Below are 6281 nucleotides of genomic sequence, written 5' to 3'. Positions count from 1 at the left end.
GGAAAAGACCCTGAGGCTAGGAAAGTTTGAAATCGGGAGGAGAAGTGGACAAGATGGTTGGATGGAATTACTGACTTGATGTACATGAGTTTGATCAAGCTCCCAGATTTGGTGATGGACAGGGAAGCTTGACATGCTTTAGTCCATGGGGTTGCAAAGAGTTGGACACAACTGAGCAACTGAAGTGAACTGAAACAGAAGATAATTTTTGTGGATTGTCTCTTAGAGGTACAGATTTCTGCATCTATGTGGATGGAAGGAAGGAAGTAAGGAGTAGGAAGATCCATGTGGATGATCTATTACATTACAGATTTGTTGTTGCTTTAGGTTCTTACCCACTATGGTTCCAGGCCCCTCTATTTATTTATTCCAAAACCATTTGTCTGACTTTGAATTCTCAGTCTCTTTCTGGGTTGTCAACTTGTTAACTTGTACGTCTGCTCTCATTTGCCCTACTGAGTCCTCATATACCAGGATCTTCCTCTGCCTGACTGAATTCCCTTTGTCTATGATCCTTCAAGGTCTATCCCTGTGTCTTCTAGTGTTATAATTCCCTAATTTCAATGTCTGTTTTTTATGAGTAAGAAATAGTCTACTGGATACGTATACTATATCTTGTTTAAGTTTTAATCTCTTATTGGAGATTTTGATAGTTATGTATCTTGGCTACTGGAAGGAAGCAGTTCTGGAGGTTTGTTTGGGTGCCTGTGCTTTTTGATCGATGGTGTTCTCAAGATATAGACCAAGGTGTGGGAATGTCAGATCCTAGGCTTAGCCTGCCTTGATAGTTTTTCAGGCATTCAGAGAGTGTCCATTCTATTGGCTGCTGTCAATGTCTGTTCACATTGACAGTCTTAAGGGGATTCTTTTTCCTCCAGCCTCTCTCCCACATTTATTGCCTGCCGATGTGACCTTGGCCATTGTGATTGTTGTGATTTACTTCCCCCTTGTCCTTTTGATTGGAATTCCTGAAGCTTTGAGGGATGCTGAGCATCTTGTTTGGTGGGGAGATTTGAGTGTGATTATTCCTTTTTTTATTTTTTCCTTAGAAGTTGTAAGGACAAGTTATCTTTTGCATTTGGCTTCCTGAACATCAGCTCTTTTTGCAATTTTTTTCCTCCAGTTCTGGCTATAGGACATTTCCTGAGTGCAGCTGTCCGTTATGGAACCCCAGGCCTTTTGAGTTGAGGTGCCAATGGCAAATAGATAGGTAAAAATGGAAACAGTGACAGACTTTATTTTCTTGGGCTTCAAGTCACTGGGAATAGTGACCACAGCCATGAAATTAAAAGACACTTGCTCCTCTGAAGGAGAGCTATGACAAACCTAGAAGAGTATCAAAAAGCAGAGACATCACTTTGCCAACAAAGTTCTGAATAGTCAACGCTATGGTTTTTCCAGTAGTCATGTATGGATATTAGACCATAAAGAAGGCTGAGCACTGAAAAATTGATGCTTTCCAACTGTGGTGTTGGAAAACACTATCAAGAATCCCTTGGACAGCAAGGAGATCAAAACAGTTAATCCTGAAGGAAATCAACATTGAATATTCATTGGACAGACTGATGCTGAAGCTGAAGCTCCAATACTTTGGCCACCTGATAGGAAGAACTGATTCATTGGAAAAGACCCTGATGCTGGGAAAGACCTGAGGGCAAGATAAGAAGGGGCTCAGCAGAGAATGAGATGGTTCCATGGCATCACCGACTCAATGTGCAGAAGTTTGAACAAATTCAGGAAGATAATGAAGGACAGAGAAGCCTTGCATGCTGCAGTTCATGGGATCAGAAAGAGTCAGACATGACCGAGTTGTTCAGTAGAACAACACCAACAGGACGTCTGCCCATTTTTTAATCTAGTTGTTTATTTGACTGAGTTGTATGAGCTATTTTATGTACTTTGGATATTAAACCCTTACCAGTCATATAATCAGCAAATATTTTCTCTCTTTCGGCATGTTGTTGCTTCATTTTTTCATGTTATCCTTTGATGTGCAAAAGTTTTTATGTTTAATTAGTTCCCATATGTTTCTGTTTTGCTTTTGTATCTCTTAGGAGACAGATACAATCCTATTGCTATGATTTATATTAAATGTTCTGCCTATGTTTTCATTTAGGAATTTTGTGGTTTCTAGTCTTAAGCTTAGGTCTTTAATCCATTTTGATTTTATTTTTGTACATGTTCTTATAGAATATTCTGATTACATTCTTTTACATGTCTGTCCAATTTTCCCTCCAGTTATCAAAGAAATATTCTTTCCCTGTTATATATTCTCGTATCCTTCATTGACTGTAAGTGCATGAGTTTCTATCTAGACTCTGTCCTGTTCCATTGGTCTGTGTATCCTTTTGGGGCCAGTATTATCTGCTTCGACCAGCTTTGTAGTATTGTCTTTAGTCAGGGAATGGGATATCTTCAGTTTTAAAGTTGTTGTGGCTATTCAAGGTCTTGTTTTTTTCATAAAAATCTCAAAATTGTTTGTTCCAGTCATTGAAAACTGCCAGTGATGTTTGATAGGGATTGCATTGAATCTCAGGTGACATTGGTTAGTATGGTCAGCTTAACAATATTGACAATTCCAATCCAAGAACATGGTCTATGTTTCCATATAGTTGTGGTGTTTTCAATGTCTTTCACCAGAGTCTTTAGTTTTCTTAGTACAGATGTTGAACCACCTTAGGTGAGGTTATTCCTAGTTATTTCTTTTTTAATTTTTATGTGATTGTAAATGGGATTGTTTCCTTAATTTCTCTGATAGCTTGTTAGTGTACAGAAATGCAACAGATTTCTGTATATTAATTTTGTATCCTGCAAACTTATCAAATTCATTGAGCTCTAGCAGTCATTTGGGATTTTCTGTGTATAGTATCATTTCATCTGAAAACAGTGACACTTTAATTTCCAATTTGAAGTGAAAGTGAAAGTCGCTCAGTCACGTTTGACCCCATGGACTGTACAGTCCATGGAATTCTCCAGGCCAGAATACTGGAGTGAGTAACCTTCTCAAGGTGATCTTCCCAACCCAGGGATTGAACTCAGGCGTCCCACATTGCAGGCAGATTCTTTACCAGCTGAGCCACAAGGGAAGCCCAAGAAAACTGGAGTGGGTAGCCTATCCCTTCTCCAGCAGATCTTCCCAACCCAGGAATCGAACCGGGCTCTCCTGCAATGCAGGCAGATTCTTTACCAACTGAGCTATGACGGAAGCCCAGTATTCTGTATTCTGGCCCAGAGAATTCCATGGTCCATGGGATCACAAAGAGTCAGACATGACTGAGCGACTTTCACTCTCAGATGGATGAGACATGAGTTCCAATTTAGATTCCTTTTATTGCTTTCTCTTTGATTGCTGTCACTAGGACTTTCAAAACTATTGAATAATAGTGGCAAAGTGGACATTCTTATCTTGTTTCTGATCTTAGAAGAAATGTTTCATCTTTTCACTGCTGAAACTGTTAGCTGTGCACTTATGTACATGGTCTTTATGCTGAAGTATGTTTCCTCTATATTCACTTTCAGGTTTTATCATAAATGGCTATTGACCTTTGTCAAAAGCTTTCTTTGCATCTACTGAGATGGTAATATGGTTTTTGTTTGATCTGTTACTGTGTTGTATCACATTGATAGGTAGATTCTGAATCCCTGGGTTTCCTTGCTAATTCATTGAGGGTTTTACATCTATTTTTATCCATGTTACTGGCCTGCAACTTTTTTGTTTCTGAGATTTATTTGTCTGGTTTTGACAGCAGGGTGATGCTGGCCTCAGAATGAGTTCAGAAGTATTCCTTCCTCTGCAGTGTTTGTGGAATGGTTTCAGAAGGGTCAGTATTAACTCTTCTCTGAAGGTCTAGTAGAATTCACCCATGAAGCCATCTGGTCCTGGACTTCTGTTTGTTGGGAGCTTTAAATTATGGTTAACTCTCAATACTGGTAATTGGTCTGTCAGTGTTTTCTATTTCTTCCTGTTATAATCTTGGGAGATTGTACATTTCAGAGAATTTGTCTGTTTCTACTAGCTTGTCTATTTTATTGATGTATCAGTTCAATTGATGTATCAGTTCAGTCGCTCTGTCCTTTCCGACTCTTTGTGACCCCATGGACTGGAGCACACAAGACCTCCTTGTCCATCACCAACTCCCAGAGTTTACTCAAACTCATGTCCATTGAGTCAATGATGCCACCCAACCAACTCATACTCTGTTGTCCCCTTCTCCTCTCGCCTTCAATCTTTCCAAGGATCAGGGTCTTTTCAAATGAGTCAGTTCTTTGCATCAGGTGGCCAAAGTATTGGAGTTTCAGCTTCAGCACCAGTCCTTCCAATGAATATTTAGGACTAATTTCCTTTAGGATGGACTGGTTGGATCTTATTGCTGTTCAAGAGACTTTCAAGAGTCTTCTCCAACACCACAGTTCAAAAGCATCAATTCTTCAGTGCTCAGCGTTCTTTATAGTTCAACTCTCACATCCATACACGACTACTGGAAAAACCATAGGTTTGACTAGATGGACCTTTGTTGCCAAAGTAATGTCTCTCCTTTTTAATATGCTGTCTAGGTTGGTCATAGCTTTTCTTCCAAGGAGCAAGCATCTTTTAATTTCATGGCTGCAGTCACCATCTACGGTGATTTTGGAGTCCCCCAAAATAAAGTCTGTCACTGTTTCCACTGTTTCCCCATCTATTTCCCATGAAGTGATGGGACCAGATGCCAAGATCTTAGTTTTCTGAATGTTGAGTTTTAAGCCAACTGTTTCCCTCTTCTCTTTAACTTTCATAAAGAGATTCTTTAGTTCTTCACTTTCTGCCATAAGGGTGGTGTCATCTGCATATCTGAGGTTATTGATATTTCTCCTGGCAATCTTGATTCCAGCTTGTGCTTTATCCGGCCTGGCATTTCACATGATGTACTCTGCATATAAGTTAAATAAGCAGGGTGACAATATACAGCCTTGACATACTCCTTTCCCAATTTGGAACCAGTCTGTTGGTCCATGTCCAGTTCTAACTGTTGCTTCCTGACCTGCATATAGGTTTCTCAAGAGGCAGGTCAGGTGGTCTGGTATTCCCATTTCTTGAACAATTTTCCACAGTTTATTGTGACCCACACAGTCAAAAGCTTTGGCATAGTCAATAAAGCAGAAATAGATGTTTTTCTGGAACTCTCTTGCTTTTTTGATGATCCAGAGGATGTTGGCAATTTGATCTCTGGTTCCTCTGCCTTTCCCAAAACCAGCTTGAACATCTGGAAGTTCACAGTTCACGTATTGCTGAAGCTTGGCTTGGAGAATTTTGAGCATTACTTACACTGTGACAAAATCAGCTTCTAAGTTTCAGCAGCTTTTTTTGATTGGGGCATCTGCATAACAGCCAAATCAACAATGACTAAAATTTTCTTCAAATTGCCAACATCCACTGGATCATGGAAAAAGCAAAAGAGTTCCAGAAAAACATATATTTCTGCTTTATTGACTATGCCAAAGCCTTTGACTGTGTGGATCACAATAAACTGTGGAAAATTCTGAAAGAGATGGGAATACCAGACCACCTGACCTGCCTCTTGAGAAATCTGTATGCAGGTCAGGAAGCAACAGTTAGAACTGGACATGGAACAATAGACTGGTTCCAAATAGGAAAAGGATTACGTCAAGGCTGTATATTGTCACCCTGCTTATTTAACTTATATGCAGAGTACATCATGAGAAATGCTGGACTGGAAGAAACAAAAGCTGGAATCAAGATTGCCAGGAGAAATATCAATAACCTCAGATATGCAGATGATACGACCCTTATGGCAGAAAGTGAAGAGGAACTAAAAAGCCTCTTGATGAAAGTGAAAGTGGAGAGTGAAAAAGTTGGCTTAAAGCTCAACATTCAGAAAACTAAGATCATGGCATCTGGTCCTATCACTTCATGGGAAATAGATGGGAAAACAGTGGAAACAGTGTCAGACTTGATTTTTCTGGGCTCTAAAATCATTGCAGATGGTGACTGCAGCCATGAAATTAAAAGACGCTTACTCCTTGGAAGGAAAGTTATGTCCAACCTAGATAGCATATTCAAAAGCAGAGACATTACTTTGCCAACAAAGGTCCATATAGTCAAGGCTATGGTTTTTTCAGTGGTCACGTATGGATGTGAGAGTTGGACTGTGAAGAAGGCTGAGGGCCAAAGAATTGATGCTTTTGAACTGTGGTGTTGGAGAAAACTCTTGAGTCCCTTGGACTGCAAGGAGATCCAACCAGTCCCTTCTGAAGGAGATCAGCCCTGGGATTTCTTTGGAAGG

This window comes from Bison bison, unplaced genomic scaffold, assembly GCF_000754665.1.
Source record: "Bison bison bison isolate TAMUID 2011002044 unplaced genomic scaffold, Bison_UMD1.0 scf7180017864181, whole genome shotgun sequence".
NCBI classification, from domain to species: Eukaryota; Metazoa; Chordata; class Mammalia; order Artiodactyla; family Bovidae; genus Bison; species Bison bison.
This window is presented reverse-complemented; position numbering follows the sequence as displayed.